The sequence below is a fragment of the Crocodylus siamensis genome, chromosome 14 (assembly GCF_052110815.1).
Source record: "Crocodylus siamensis isolate JL-2025a chromosome 14, ASM5211081v1, whole genome shotgun sequence".
Lineage (NCBI taxonomy): Eukaryota > Metazoa > Chordata > Crocodylia > Crocodylidae > Crocodylus > Crocodylus siamensis.
The window spans coordinates 24,193,357-24,210,514 of record NC_143408.1 but is presented as its reverse complement, the minus strand read 5'-3'; positions in this window follow the sequence as shown (position 1 = coordinate 24,210,514).

The following is a 17,158-nucleotide window of genomic DNA, read 5'->3' as shown; positions in this document are numbered from 1 at the left end:
GTTTCAAATGCCCAAATTCAAATGACACGGAGGTCATGGGGCTGATTCCTCTCTTCTTGGCCTCTGTGTACATTGGCACTTATCAGAATGGCAACACCTTGCGCCTGCTTCCTGCAGGCATCGCTCTCTAAGGGGCAAGGCAGTGCTCCAGGGTACATGTGAAACTAGTGCCAGCGGAGAAGGAACAAGCTTTTTGAATGACACGTGGCCCAAGTGTCTTAGCCTTGAAGAGCCATATCCTGAACTGGCAAGTGCTGGGGAAGTCAGTGGAATTTGGTTGATTTTACACTATTAGAGAATCTCTCCTTCCATTTCAAATAGCCTCGGAGAAAAGCGTGCCCTACTTTCGATGCTCAGGGGAGTTAACTTGGGGGGGGGGGTGGAATCATCAGGTTGTCGGTTTTCCTTTTTAACCAGATGTGATTATTAAATTCAGAGGCTCAAAAATAGATTGGCTTGTTTGCAAAGCAAAATCAAGCAAGCAGCTACGTGTACAAGACTTACCTGGCAGGAACAGATTGAGGTCTGGATGTTCAGGGCTCTGCAGATTTATGTTCCTCAATGTGCGGGTCTGTTTGCACACGCCTGTACAATCAGGCAACGAGTGTTCATGCACAGACTGAAGCATGCTCCCAAATGCGTGTACCCTGATGCCTGAGCTAGGGACCATTCATATGCAATTGCAGCCTTCTCTCTCTGAAAACCTGGCCCGATTACGGAGCAAAAAGAGTCAGCCTGCCAAATAATCAGCAGGCGTAAATCAGCACAGCTCCACCGAAGTCAGTAGGGCTCCATTGATTTATCCCAGCTGAAAACCTGAACCTGCATTGAAGGGCTTGGCAGGCTGGCTCAGGGAGCCGGCCCTGAATAGCACTATCACTGTGCTCATAATAATGCGGTGTGCCAGGAAGGAGAATTGGCATATTTAGCGCCGCTCGCATTTCCAGGGCAACAACTACCCACAGCCAAAGGGCGCGTGGCGCTGACCTGGGAAATTGGCAGCCGTGCTCCGAGGCACGCAGAGGCAGAGCTGGAAGCTGGGGGCGGACGGGCAATGCCTTGTCCCTTCGCCGGCAGGAGCAAGGAGACTTGGCGTCTCTTCAGGCAGTTCATGTCACTAGGTGGGCAAGGCAGATGCTCCCGTTTCTTGTTTTGTTTTCTTTCCAAGCCGCTTTGCCACCCCTGGGAGCCCTTAGGGGTCCATTTACTAGCGATAATTAATTAAATTAACAACCCTTTGGTAGATGCACTGAAGATTCATGTAACAAGTGTGCTTTGCACTGGGAAGCTGGGTTTCAACAGCCCTTGTCTAAGCTCTGCTCTACTCGAAACCCCACTTGCTCAGGCATCAGCTGGCGCAAATCAGAAGGCAGCGGGTTTACACCTTTTTACATCGTCCTTCTGACCCACAGTCGTTTTTTCTCTCCTTGTCATTTCTCGCTCTGCCAGGGATCAGGTTATACCTGATTTCCCGTGTCCTGCAGACCAAAATCTTTTAACCGAGTCTTACCTGGACGATTGCACATCTGTTGAGCGTAGCAATCGCTGTCATGGAGCTGACCCACTACCCTCTGTGAGCCTGACTGTTCAGGCTTTTCCGCTGTTTCCCCCAAGTGCTCCTGTGGGTTAGTGAGAGAAATCCATCTTTTGGGACCGCACTTGGAGAGACAGCAGCCAGTGCTCTCTGCCCCATCCAACAGGAAGTCAGCAAATTTTTACCTGTTCAGCACTGTCTTGTTTCAGCAATCAGGGCCATGTCCAGTTGTAATGGCCTTCCATGCCACGCAGGGTCACGGATCATGGCTCCAGAGCAAGACAACCTATTCAGCAGAAAGGTCAATCAGCCCATAGAAGCCATTTCCTTTTCGGTTAAGCTGAAGGTAAAAAGAGAGTGTGGTGGATGCCCTGCATTTAAATGAACCCGGCGCTCAGAGTCATTTCAGCGATTGCCACTATGCCTCAGCAAATTGGCTTTTTATGCTCAGAGTTGCTGTGAGAAGCAGAGCTGGGCAAACGGGGTGGGATGAAATAGGGACCTTGCCAAAGCTGGAAACTATGCTGGGGAAAAACAGAAGGGGAGCCTGGAGCAGGAGGATGGGCTGGTGATGGCGAAGGCGCTGGGCTGGGAGCAACACGCTCTGGGTTCAGTTCTCCGGTGTCACAGCCTTCCTTGCGGAAGCACTTCTGCTCCCATCTGTAAATTGGGGATAATACTGCAAGCCTCCCAGATATTCACCACCTGCTTTTACTGGGAGTTGGGTGCCTAAATACCTTTGTGGGGCTGGGCCTTTCTCTCTGCGGGCATGTCTCTTCAGCACAAAGCAGTACCATGCCAAGCTAGCGTGTGTATCCTTGTCTTACACTCACTCGCACGCACACCAGAGCTTGCACGGTGCGCTTGCAGCTCACTCGTTGTATCTCTGCTTCGGTCCCCTTCTGAGCAGGGGTAGAGGGAGTAGCCTTTCCCTCCCTCATGGGAGATGTTGCAGGGTGCTGGGGGCGAGGAGGGAAACGGCGTGAAGATTCAGTGTCGGGGCAAGCGGCGCGCAGGATGGTGAGCGACTGCAGAAAGCAGCTGGAGCTCCATCCCCCCAGCCCCTCGGCTGTTATCGAGGAGCAGAGCTCCACACCGACGATTGCATCTAGAAAGCCTCATTCATTTTAATGAGGAAGATTGAGACTCTCAAACGCTATCAGCTTCTCTGAACCTTACCTGAACTCTCCAAGCCTCTGGTGTCTGAGAGCAACTGGGCTGGAAATATCAGGAGGACGTCCTCTCTCGTCATGTTCCAGCTCCTCTCTCTCTTGTCCCGGCACTGCTGAGGCCTCTGAAAAGCACCAAAAGGGAAGGAAAAAGAAAAAAAGAGATCAGAACACATTCAAGGCAAGTCAGTGTGCTTATTTCTCAGTCCCAAATGGCTCGCTGGTCACAGAAGTGTGGCCACAGAGCAGTTCAACAAGTCTAGCATCCTGCTGCAGGCAGTGCCCAGCGCCTGAGGCATCAGCAGCAGGGAAATAAAATATTCAGCCAATTGCCCAAGCACCGAGCATGGCAGCTCGTGGTCATTTTGTGTCCCTCATGCCAGCGTGATCCTGGTTCATAGACATTCGGGCTGGAAGGGACCTTGCGAGATCATTGGGTCCAGCCCCGTGTCCAAGGGGCAGGAGGTCAACCCCAGCAAGATCAGCATCCAAGCATTTCTTAAAGGTACCCAGAGTAGGTGCTTGCACCACTTCTGGGGGAAGTCTCTTCCAGACTCTGGACACTTGGACGGTAAAGACGTTTTTCCTATGTCCAACCTAAGAAGGTCTTGCAGGAGTTTGTGCCGTTAGACCTTATCTTCCCTTGGGGTGCCCTAGTGAACAGATGTTCGTGGTGGTAGGCCATATAGCCTGTCAGGGCAGGGCATGGGCCATCCTTTGTCCCCGGCCATCAGCCAATGCAGTGAAGGAGGAGAGTTCACCGGTCCCTATCTTAGCATGGATACCTGCCAGGGGGAGTATTGACTGGAAAGGCTGTCCAGCCTGGGCTTCCAGCAGCTGGGTCTCTACCAGCCTCAGATATTCCCTTTCTATTTGCTTTACTCCTCATTAATTTCCCCAAGAGACCCCAGAGTCTTGTATTATGGGGCCGCCTAAGTCAAGGAGGCAACAGTGAGTTTTTACTGCAGCCTTCAATGTCAAATCCCCACTATCCTTTCCCCTTGATCCAAAACTAGCCATTAAAGTACGTCCTGCCTCCTGGCACTGCTCTGCTAGTTTTGCCACTGCTCATGCTGTGGCTTGGCATGCTCGGCCTGAATTGGAGCACGGGGATGTGTTAGGAGCATACGCAACCGATAGTGGAGCTCAGCTGCTCCCGTCCACCCTGCCTTTCTCATACGGCTGCAAGTTAGACCTGACCCGGTGGGGAGAGCACAGGCGGACCCTGAGATGGAGTCAGCGCATGGAAAAGCTTGAGAAATCCCGTTGGGATGGGATGGACTGGCCCCTTGACATCAGGATCCAACCGTCCTCACCTGGTTCCACCTCCACCACGGTCACTGCAGCGCCAACACAGTACAGCAATGCTGAAGCTGCTCTGACTTGCATTCAAAGTGGCAAAAACCCCCAGAGAGCACACGAGCATCTTAGAATTGCCACGGTCTCTTTGCTCGCCACTCAGCTCTGTCGAGTACATCTCAGCCACTACTGGATGTAGCCTTTAATGACTATGTTTTCCCCCATCATCTGATGGATTATCTGCAATTAGGAGATCAAATGAGGACTCCTCTTAGAGAATGGCTTCTCCCACTTGACACCTGCAGAGATCCAGCTGTTAAAACTCATTGATAAAATACTTCTGATGTGGGATTGGAGTGGGTTTGGCCAGAAGGGTGCTGTCATTGCTGAGTCGTATCCTTTTCCCCTCTCACTTCCCTTCCAGGCGTGGTGCAAAGGGGAGAGACTGCAGTGTTGCTTTTGCAGGATTCATTTATTTTAATAAGAGAGTCAAATTTCCGTCGTTATATTTTCATCTACACACCATCAATATTTCAGGGCTATGGCACCAACCCCAGACTGGGGGAAAAAAGGCTCCCTCAGTAACTGAGGCTGTTTTCATAGTGAAAAGTTCACTGCAGAAAATTTGATGCTTAATAAATTGGAGGCTTCTCTGCTTTAAATCATTTTTACAGCAATTGCTGAAGAAAATATAATTATTACAAACTGGTCGTTTGTTACTGAGAAATCTCATTAAAATGATTCCATGCTGGAAGACTATGAGCTGGGGGGAGGAAAGAGATTTGGTGGGGGTGGGGGGGGTAGCAGAGAGCAAGCAGCAAAGCTCTTCCTTTCACAGTGATTGAATAAAGAATATCATCAGCTCATCCTTTCTAGCGGGGCAGAGGGGAGCTGCGGAGATCTGGCTTTCCTTTTTTTTTTTCTCCTTGATCGGGCAGCTGGCATGGCCTGTTTGTGACCCGGGGATCGGGAGAGAGGCAGGCGGCATCCTAGAGAACTTGCAGAGCCAGAGAGAAATGAGGGGGATGGAGCCAGGATGTGTTTTCAGGATGGGAACAGGCCAAGATGGAGCCTGACTGTCACCTCCCTGGACTTTACACTGCCCCCCAGGTTCAAGTCTGCACTGGAGTCAAGGGTATAGGAGTGCAGCTGGATCGGGAGCTACCTGTTGTGTAGTGGCAGCAGCACATGGCTCGGTGATTAGCCCACGCGAAGCTCCCTGCTGCCATGGCCACACTGCTAGCACCAACCAAGAGAGCTAGTTTAAAGGTAACGCAGGTGCACCTCCGTAACAGTGCAGCCACAATGGTGGGGACCGGATCCTAAATTACTCTCTGTGCATTGCAATGTCCAGTACAACGGGGAGTTGATTGGGGTTGGAGCCTGTTGGCTTTGCTGGCATTCACTCACTAATCAAGTCCTGCTTCATTTTAAGAGTTTTGTCTAGGCCTGAAAGGAACAGAAATCTTAGAAAGAAATCGGGGGCCAAGATCGTTTTTCTTTTCCCCAAACGTTTTCAGAGAAGAAGAATATTGTTTGTTTTGACATTAAAATGGAGCAATTGTTTTTGTAAAATGATTTTTCCCTCAATTTAGACCTTTTTAGTGATTTCTTAATGCTGATTTTTTTTAAGGGGGAAAAAAACAACTCTGAAATATGACAAATTGATGGACCATAATGATCTAATCATGTGTGGTGTGTTTTTGAGAGAGAACAAAAGAAAGAAAGGGAGCAAGAGTCTCTGTGAGGTTTTTAAGAAAATGACTCCCAGTCATGTAGATTGCCTTGCTTCATCATCATTAATAACCATGCTTAGCACTTACACCATGCATTCCCCCCTCCCCCCATAGATCTCAACGTGTTTGAGAGAAAAGTGGTACAAATAATGGATTTTACAGTGTAGTGACCAAAAGAAAATATCAAGTAAAAAAACCCAGGACACATCAGTCCAAAATAACTTTTTTTTCCCCCTCAAAATGACACCCCCCCTACCCCCCCAAATTTAACTTTAAGTTGGTTTACAATCTTTCATTCAACCCGAACAGGAATAATGTTGGGACTACATAACTTTCTATCTAACCTCAAGTTTTTAAAGAGAAAAATGGCAAAGATGTTCCCCTCCCATTTTTTTCTATTTTGAACCCTTCATGCAATTTGACCTGATTTACAAATAGTACCAGCTCTATTGAAACTGGAATTTATTTTTTCCTCAAATAAGTTTTAAAAAATTCACCCATTATGTTGATGGACTTTATTGCTGCCTTTTGTATACAGGTGTATTCGTGCATAAATATAATAGAGACAGACAGACAGGCAGATACTAGGGTATAGTGCGTGTGGCGGGAGGGTGGGGGGCACAGAAAGATGTAGTGACTTATGCAGGGGCTAGAAATATAAGATTAGGATCTCCAAAGGGAGATCCATCAGACAAAGATCGGATCCATCAGACAGTGTATTTTGGGATTCAAAGTAATAGGGCAGAGGGCTAGAGAGACATGCTATCTATAGCTGCCTCAAAACTGATGGAGAAAGTCAGGAACCCAGTCCCTGAAATATGTCCTAAAGTCAGCAATGGATCATGCTGAGCTACGAGAGGTCGATCAAAGTTTCCTGGCAGCATGGCTGGGATGCTTGTATTCTGGGCTTTATACAGCCACGGACTAGGCTATGCTAGTCACACCCTGGACTTTTGGATCCACATCAATATTTAATAGTAGCCACCTCTGAAGCTAAACGTGAAAATGTATCTGTCTCAAACTTCAAGTCCGTCGTGAACTCTTCTATACGTAAGGTCTTCATATGACCTGTGTCATTTAGTGAGGAAGACATCTCTCAGCTCACTATGAAATATCAGGACTGTAGGGACACCAGTTTGTCCTCTACATTTCCTGAGTACATAACAGGAGGTAACTCTTATTCTGAACATCTTCCAGTCCTGGGCAGCATTAAATCTGTTGTAAGTATGCAGGTATTCACAGCCATTTTCTTAGGGGTGCTTTATTCTGGGACACCCCATCCATGGGAAGCACAGATCAAGCTGCTTCCCAAAGAGATTGGCCCACTAAGGAGCTAATAACCCTCACTCCGAGCTGCCAGAGCTTCCTGATCTCCTCTGCCACGCCTGCCGGCCACTTTCTGTCATGGCAGCTTCCTGAAGGTGGCATACCACTTCTCAGAGCCGAGGGTGAAGCTCCCTCCCTGGGGACGGGAATGGGAACCCCTCAGGGAGGAGAAGGACCGGGGAGGAATGGGGAGAAGGGACCCTTTGTTACTCTCAGGTATCTGCTTTTGTATTTTTCTTCCCTCCTGATAACTTCTGATGACTTTTAAGTCTTGCTGGTTGGTCTTTCTGTGTTGTCACACGTTCATGTAGCTCATCACATGCACACGTACTAATTTGGTCCTTCCAGGCCTTCTCCTAATTTGGTCTGTTCCCCAAAACCGGGACTCTGCCCCTCCTGCTCTGGGGCCTTGTTAGCTGGTGCCACCTTATCTCATGTTATGGAACAGTATAGTACATGCCCCCTCCTTCCCAGACTGTGTTTGTACCCATCGGCCTTGTTGTGTTGGACAGCTTCGAAGGCAGTGTAAAACTGAGTATGTGAGACCCAGGCTTTCTAAAAATCAATTAACTACTGCTGCCCATCCTAAACCATTTTAATACACTATATATCTCTCTATATATCTATATCTATCTATCTAGCTAGCTATATATGTGTGTGTGTGTGTGTGTATATATATATATATATATATATATATATAAAGCAAACCTCTAAATATCATTTTTTAAGCCAACACCTTTGATGACAGACAGCCCAAGTTTTCTTCCTAAGGTTTTCCACAAAACGTATCAATTAAGATGAAATGAGAAAAAGCAAAAGTAAGATCTTGCTGGAGGAGAGAGCACAGGGTGTGAATGCCGACCCAAGCAACAGTCTGCAGAGAACTGAAAACAAAATGGCTGCCCGCCTGCTTGGACAGCAGAGTGTTTGGGGGTTTGAAGTGCCAAAAAGAAAGGAAATCAGAACTGAGTACACAGGCAGGGGAGTTGCATGGTTAACACAGTTACAGCATGGCTGCAGCAGTCCTGTAAAGAGCAATGTGTGTCTGTAAGCGGTCATGTTTGTGTGCCTCAGATGTTCACGCTGCTCTATCTGTTGTCTGATGTTCAAGCTTCATCTCGGCTGTGACAATCCTATCTGATCATTAATAATACAATAATGAAATAGCGACTGGAGAGACACTTGGATAATCATCTGAGCAAAGGCTCATTAGCGCTGCAGAACAATCACCGCCGTGTAATAACAGATCCCAGGAAATTTCAATTAAAGCTGGAACTTTGTTGCAATTTCATTTTATTTCTAGCCAGCCGGCGGATGGTATAATTGCAATCAGCCAAGCTGAAGCAAACCTCCTCCAATTGGGAGGGTTCCCTTGGGACATGGGGGGGAGCAGAGTCTCTCTGTTCCTCCAGCCCTGCCTCTCTGGCAGGTTGCTTCAGCAATGCCCTTGGGGGCACCAGGAGACATCTGTCTCCATGTGCCTTGCGCATGATCAAAACCTGTTCAGGCTCTTGACGCCAGTGGAGAGCATGATCTGCCCAAATCAATGGATCCACTTCGGAAAGGGGTGCGTAGGGGGCGAAGCGTTCTTCAGCCCAGGATATCGGGTGAGGGTCACCACTTCCAGCTCCTTCATCTCTGGGCTGCAGGTTGTCAGCCAAGGAATGCACGACGGAGGCCAGCAGGAACCAGGCAGGTGGACGGATCAATTTCCTCCGTTCTCTGAAAAGAAATCAGTGTGCAAACAGGCGTGTGCAACACATCAACTGTTCAAACCGGGGCCAGAGACCACCCTTGGCAGTTCAATTGATCTCTGTAGAAACTGTGCAGCAAGCTGGCAGAGGGAGGGCGAGGGGAAAAAAAAAATCTCATCCCCCATAAATATCAAGTTTTATTTGTGGAACTGATCATTTTATGCAAATGAAATGTGCTCCCTGAGAAGAGGCCTATTTAGCAGTCACCTGTGGAGACAGCTACCAAGAACATTTGGAAAGGAGAGAGGCTTTTGTTTTTCTAGTTTATCTTTTCACTCCCTCTCTCTCTTTCCCACTTATTCTTCTGTAGGTAAGAAGATGTCACTTGAAAAGTAGAGCAGGTTAATGTGCATCCAGTAGAGAGCAATGTTTCGCTTAGCTCCCGCACGATGCTCAGCACCGGGAGATCTCCAAGTGCTGCCGCTCTCAGCATCCTTATCTGTAATTAACAGAGGGAGGGAAATGGAAGCCAAGAGAGATGGCGGTGCATGCCTAAAGTGAGCTGGTAGACAGGTGGTTGGGACGGGTATAAAAAACCCAGGTCTCCCAAATCACGGTCCCGCTGCGCCGTGTCACTCCTAACACAATTCCAGCTCAATGAGACACTGGCTCTGCGAGGAAGTGTGTCTACAACCCACAGTCAAGGTTGGAGATACGTCGTTGGACGGACGTAGGACCTTTAAAGAAGGGTGTTTCCTAGAAGAAAGCAACAGAGTGAGTCATCCATGCACCCAGTCCCTGGTACACACTTTATACCCATTGCCCTTGCCAAGGAACTGCTGGGCGCGATTCTTCCTCAACCACAGGCATTTCTGTCAGTTCTGCCCTCGTGCTCTGCGGGGACATTCCTGCCCAGCCTCAGATCTCACCGATGCTCCCCCCAGCCTTTCTGCAGAAGCTGAGTTAAATAGCAAACCACATTCATTCACCACCCTCTGATGCCTCGTATCCTCCTTTCCCCCCAGACCCGGATCCCCTTGGCTTGCAAGAAATGGATACACGCCCAAGTTGTTGGCTTGCATCCGTTGGCTTGCCCTGGAGTGAGAAATCCTGCCACGGTCCCCCTTGGTGCTGCCCTAAAGGGGAGAGGCCCGGGGGTGCATGGCCAATATGTTCCAGCAGCAACAGGCATGTGAAGCAAGCTAATGGCAGGGAAGCGTGCCATGGGGAAGGAAAGATGCTTGCTGCCTGGAAAGGAAGAGCATTCCCACGAGCAGGCAGGATTGTGTTAGTAAGATGATGGTGCAGAAGGGTCTGAAAGAAGCGGAGGGCACCCAGATGGACGGAGGCCACAGAAAGATGGATGGATATACTGGACAGATATGGGCTCAAGTGACACCTTGAAGAGGGGAGTGAATAGCTCAGAGCCTCCCGCCTCTGTGCCTCCTATGTGCTCACACCAGGCTCAACTACACAGAAGCAATTCCCTGAACACTTACTTCTGCAGGGTTAGCCACTGTCCTCCTGGCTTTGCCCCCATCCCATTCTCCACCATGTCTCCCTGGGCACCGCTCTCCATGCTGGGCCACTGCCCTGTGCACTCCAGCCGTCCACTGACTGGTGCCCGTCTCCAACAGATCCCCCAGGTTTCTCCTCTTATAGTCTGGCAGCGTTCGTGGCACTTGTCATGCCAATAAAGTATTCTCCTAATTTAAATGTATCTGAGCATTTGTGCAGGTTTATCCATGTGTGAGAGCATCTGCACGTGGGAGGATGGTGTTGATTTATAAAGGGGAATGTGTGTGCGTGTTTACCAATACCGGCGAGGTGCTCTGGGCGTGCGTCTGCACTCCCATGCTCACGTTAGCCTCTGTCTGGTATTGATCTGTCAATAGACTGGTACAGCGCCTATTTCCAGAGGGAGCTCGGTTCTGATTTGCAAAGGTCTGGGGGCACCTGCAGGTCCTGTTGCTCTCTGTGGGTTAGGGGCTACTGGACACATCTGAAAAGCATCTGAGCTGAAGTCCAGGGAAGCAACAGGGAGAGTTGCTGAGGTTGGCTGGCTTTTTTAGGTCAGCCTCTAAATGCAGAATTTCAGTGTTGTGTAGTGGGCATGCATGGTGTACTTGTCACCTCTCCTAGGTCCTAGTGTATTGCAAATTCAAGGTTCAAGGGGCTGCTTTTAGCCAGTGAGCAGCTATAAAACCCCATGCCTGTAGCATCCCTGCATCTGGGCTCTCCACATGGGGAGGTTAGTGTGCAGTGTACTAGAGTGTGAGTTTACAGCTCACTGACGGATCCGCGCTAGTTCCCCACACGAGTAGCTTAGCTCAGGCTAAGAATGTGTTTGCAAGGCTTCGCAAGTGGATGGAGCTGCCTTACAATAACAACATCCGCTCTGGGAGATACTGTGCTAGCCACTCCATACTGATTCACACCCCTGCTTATTGCACACTAACTTTGGCAAGTAATGACACAGTCAGTAGCTTCTTCAGGCTGCTGTGACCTCTGCTGGTTTTTCCATCCGGGTCTCTGCCTAAGGCAGCAGGCCTCCCTGCCCGATGCTCTCTGGGGAGATCTCCATCCCCAGCATCCCAGGCTCTCATCTCTCTTTCTGGTATTTACCGTGCATCCAGCCGTATCTCTAACTGACTGCACGTTCTCCACCTTGCCCTTGGATTCTGGTGGACTCATAGCTGCTGCTAATGAAGAACCCCGCTCCTCTGGATGCTGAGCTTTTCTTTCAGAGATTTTCTTACATGTTGGGATGAGGATGAAAGAGTCAAACTCACTCCCATCTTCTCATCGGAGAGCCAAAGAAGGTCTTGCATGTCTTCCTCCTTCTGATAACCCTTGGGCATAAGGAGGAAGGGTAGAAAGTGGCTGCTCCTCCACTCATGGTTTCCCATACATGTCACTTCCCTCAGCGCAAAAAGAGGTACATCCTTGTGAGACATCCGGATTCAGATCACAGCTTCAATAAGCCCAATTGAAACCCGGGATTTAACCCACAAACTTTGTGGCAGGGCTTTAGAGCTGCCCTCTAGCATGGAGCTATCCAAGTTGGGATGAGGTCAGGATGCTAGAGCTGCGAATCCAACTCTTGCAAAAGAGAAATGTGGGCTCTTTAATAGCAACAGAGCCTTGTTTAACAGGGGGTTATCATCCGTTTGGGCACTGTTTGGAGGGCAGAGTGCAACTCCGTGCTCCCTGTCACTTGTCTTTGTCGGTGAGCTCGGGCAGCCTCCCATCATTAGACAGCACAGCTGCAGGCCAGAGATGTGCTTCCCAGGGAAAACAGTCAAGGGGTTTTCGTTTAAGCAGAGACGAGACAAAGCAGGGCCATGACAGAGCTGACGAGAGCCTGAACACCGGCTCTGTCATACTTTCCCTTCCAAATTGGTTTATCCAAATGATGGCTCTGCTCTTGACCAAGCCGCTGTGCAATATCCAGTGAGGAGAGTCTCACTTACGCTAGGTCAAATCCAGGGCCAGCATTTCTAGACTGCTTTCCTCATAGACAGAATGAGTCCGATAACTTACTTGACTATCTACCCCAGCCGTATATCCCCCAGCTGGCTTGACTTCCTCTCCCCAGCTCTAGAGATTGCTAATGCAAATGTCACTTTGCTGTCCCTTTGCGGGAGACTCGGTGGTGTTGAAGGGAGCAGAGGGAGAGCAGGGGTGCAGCAATGTGAGTGGGCTCTCACGGCGGGGGGCGACCGTCACGACTGGTGCCACCGCTCTGCCAACCGCCTCCCACAAGTTGGCACCTGAGGTGGTAGCCTGGGTCACCCTGCCCTCATTTTGCCACTGAAGGACAGGGATGAGGATGAGAAGCTCTTTGCATTAGTGCATGATGCATTGGGGACATTGCAGCCAGCCGAGGAGCTGTCAGTGGAGGGGTGTCCAGTGGATTTCAGGGCCCCATGCTCGGAGATCCTAGGCTGACATGTGCAGTATCCTAGGTCACCTGGAGCAGAAAGAGCAAGGACCAGAGCGGATGCTGGAAACTCCCGCATCCCAGTTGTCACGGACCGCAGAGTGTCAGATCAGCCTCAGCCTTTGCCATCAGTTCTTGGGCTTTATGGCGGCAGGGGAAGGATAATCAAGGTGGAATGAAGGGGAAGGAGGTTTCTGTAGCACAAACACAGGCATCAGGCTTGTTAACTCCAGATCATCCTGTCCTAATTACTGCAGTTAACGATTTGATGAGGATCAGATGACAGAATGCTCCTCCAGGGAGCTGTGGGGAGGGGATGCACCCCAGCCCTGCCTGCTGCTATTAAGCGGTCTGGCCTAAGCGTGGTTTGTCCCGGCTCCGGAGGGGAAGGGGCACAGCCCAGGGTGTGAATGGTGGTTAGGGGACTAGGCAAAGACATCCATCTCGCCCACGCTCGCACAGGATGCGTGTTGAAATCTCCTCCCTGGAGTGACGGCAGGTACAGAGATGGCCACATCCTTGCTTACTGGGCCAAGAGCTGGTCCCAGTTAAATCATCCACTGGTGCACAGTTTAGGGGGTTGTGGTTTTAGGGTGTAAAATGATGTGTGTGGGGGGGTTTCGGGCTAAGATGCACGTCTGATGAATCTCAACTTCTGATGTAATTCAGTTTAATGGGACCCAGGAAGGAAGAGAAGGAGGGAGGGGGGCGGGGGGAAACCCACACTAGACACAGAGCCCTAAATTCCACATAAAAATAGATAAAAGCAAATGGCTTAAAGGCTTTTATTGAGCTCTGTTTGGGAATGAAATAAAATAAATAAATAAAGAGGAATTTAGCTTGCGCGTACAGCTTCTCCTGCTGGCGCGCCCTCCTCATCAGAGGGTCAGGAGATGCCAATCCAGGCCAGATCAGAGCTAAATTCGAAAGGCCAGTGATTGTGGGAAATAGCATTAATAGGAGAGCTATAGAGCAGGAGCTGCAATTCGCGGTGCCCAGGGTTCTCTAATCGCATTCCCCTCTGTTTGCCAGAAATCAAACAGAAAGCAGCATTTGAAATAATGCATCCATTAAGGTGCCTTCAGCACCAGTCAGATTTTGCTTTAAGAGGGTTGTGCTTTATTACGCAGTGGTAAGGCCTTAGGTTCGTAGGATTCCTTTGAATGAAAAAAGAGAGAGCGAGCAAACATGTCTTTGCCCATCCTTCTTCGCTCTCTGGAAGCGGGCAGGCTTGGAGCTAAAAACCTGCCCTCTGCCAGCCTGCAGCCACACTGACATGCACAAACAGGTCGGTCCCAGTCTGTCTGCGGTGATGTATCTATCCTGTTCAGAAATACTCAGAGGGAGGGCAGAGAAAGGCATGTTCCAGCCTCAGGGGTACGTAACACTGCAGTGCTTTGGGCCTAGGTTCAGCTTCCCAGGGAGGGGCAGAACAAGGAGCAACGGTCTCAAGTTGCAGCAAGGGAATTTTAGGTTGGATATTAGGAAAAACTTTCTGGTGAAGCACTGGAATGGGTTACCTAGAGAGGCGGTGGAGTCTCCATCCTTGGAGGTTTTTAAGGCCCCGGTAGACAAAGCCTTGGCTGGGGTGATCTAGTTGGGGCTGGTCCTGCTTTGAGCAGAGGGTTGGATTAGTTGTGACCTCCTGAGGTCCCTTCAGCCTTCATTTTCTATTATTCAGTGAACCTTGAAGTGAGATGCTTATGCTGTGGAGATTTTGCAGGGGGCATCGTGACTCCTGACGTTAGACAGGCACGTTCGCAGCATGACGTTGTACAGACCCTCTTCCCCCTTCTGCGCTACCGGCTTCCCGTCTCTACGCTGGGAGGTTGCACAGCGGTGTGCCTGCGTGCAAGGCTGACTGGGTTTCTGCGCTGAGCTGGGGGACCCTCTGATAAAAAGCTGTCCGGGAGTGCTGCGCGTGTGATTCTCATTACAGGGATAATCAGGCAAATCAAACCCCTGAGCCTCCGCCATAAAGATGAAAAGCTCTGAAGATGAAAAGCCTATAAAAGTGCCCAGTGTTTTTTAGTATAAATCAATAAAGGCACTTTCCGTCTTAAGATCCCTGCTTTCCCTTTGCCCCCATAAGCCCTTGCTTCAGAACAGCAGCTCAACCATTTTGGCTCAGGTCAAAACCCACCTCCGTGTTGTTATTATTTCTAATCTGAATCTGTCAACAGGCAGGTTAAAGCATCCCACTCAGGCAAGGCTCCCATTGAACGAGATGCCTTCTCTCATCGTCACCATTTTTCATTTAATCTTTCAAAGTCATAATTATCTAATATTAATGTTCTCATCATTACAGTGTTCACAGGAAGACAACCGGTTTTTTGTCCACAGAGACAAGGCGCCTGGAAATTAATATAATATTTGTTCAGGATTGATTTCATCCTCGCCGTTGCCCACAGCCAGTGGGACCCATCTGTTTAAAAATACCAGATACTAATTACCCAAAAAGCCCTTACATAGCTGAGGGATTGAGTGAAGTTCTCCTTGAGATTTCATTCATGCCTACTCACTGTCTTAATCTCTGTTTTATATGTGTTTAAAAGAAGTAAGAATTAAAAGAAAATTCAACTTGACGGAGAAAAGATAGAAAAGCAGACAAGAGAGGCCTTTTCCTGAATACATCATTGCCACGCAGCTGTGTCGAGAGCCATCGTCACTCTAGGTTATGGGAAACGATGGATGCCTGCCCTAAAGTCGGCATAGCGGGGACTCTATGAAGAGACGGTGGCTGGTTTTAGAGCCCACGTAACCTTGGAGTTATTAGGGACAAAAGCCACCGGTTCTGGTTTGGACCCAGTAAGAATTGTAAGGGAGGGTGACTTCCAGCTCTAGCATCCGTGTAACACAGAGAAGCAGGGGAAGACACCCCCCCATTTTAGACCTACAGGAGTGATGCTATGGGCCCTTCTGGATATCCGTCAAACACTGGGCTTTCAGGAATGGTGGTTGCCAGCTTTAGATGCTGTGGGAAAGACTGCTGATACCATGAGCCGGTACCCTAGGAGGTGCAGCATGAGCCAAAGCAGCTCAAAATTCCTACCTGGAGAGTTTCCCCTATGCAGATCCATCGCCCTAATCTTCTTCCTCCTCCACTGGAGCCTGCTAGTGTTAAAGGGAAGTGAGGAGCAGCTTGGGAATGGCCAGAAGTGGTGGAGGAGACATCGCTAGCGGGTGTATCAAGGTCCTACCATTGGTATGCACATCGCAGGAGCAAATATGGGCAAGTCTTATGCTGGGGTCTCGGCGTAGGTGTGAATCTGATGAAATGCGGTTCTCCTGCTGTGGCAGAGTCACCTCGGCTCTAGTTAAGTTTAAGACCAGCTTGGTGTTTAATATGAATATAAAATCACACTAACGGGGATATGACAAATCCACTTTATTTTTCATTTGATTCATCAAAAGCCAAATCCTCACTATAATATTTCATTCGAGACCAAATAAAACATGCAGGTGATAAATATGTCACCCATTTTGTTTGACAGAGTGAATTATTTATTGACAAATGTGACTCAAAAGCTGGGCCAGTCATTAGCATCATGATATGCATAGATCATTGTAATATAGTTCCTAATTTTCATTGGCAAAGTAAGGTTCAAAGGGAAGACTACATCTGTGTAAGAAGTTAGTACCAACCCTATCAGTCCAATGGGCTTAAGTAGATCTTAAATGTTAAATAAACTTGTAGAAATCAAATGAGACAAGAGACTTGTGCTAGATGTTGTGAGCAGGTGTGAATTTTGACCAGTGTATGTACCCATGGGTATTATACTCACGTCTCTTCCAAACCCACTTCTATAGAGATTTCTAGCTAAAATGGGCTGGGATTTTTCTTCTCCACTAGTGAAAAATTCTGATTAAACCCCAAACCTATTTGATTAACAGTTTTCCTTAAAATGTTGTTGCAAAAATAGAAAACTGTAGGGGTTTATTCATTCCTGAAAACTAGGTTTCTCATTGCTGAAACTTAACTTCTTTTTTTTTTCAATGCAGGGAAATGGATAATTTTCACAGAAATTTACATTTTGATGGAGAGGCCATTTTTACTTCAAGAAAATATCTCCAAAGGCAAATTTAGCCTTCTCCACTTGCATTTTTCTTCTTATAGATAATTCGCTTTCTCACTTCTGGCCATATATTTTGGCAATAATGTGACATACATGACTGTAAATCCACTAGAGTCAACAGTCACACAGATTGAGGCCAAGGAGAGTGAAACCAGAAGTAAGGCCTCAGTGTCTACCTTGTGGGGGTATGAATTTGCTTAACATCTTAGGATCTGATGGTAGGAAGACTGAAGTGCGTGTGTGTAGTGATGCTGACTGGTTCTCCCGTGGATTTCCATGGCATTTTTCATAGGAGGAAAATTGCCTCCATGCTGGAGTACGGGGAGAATGGGTGTTCAGGGAGGGACTAGAGTGTCTCGGTCTGTTTGTGATGTGTCGTGT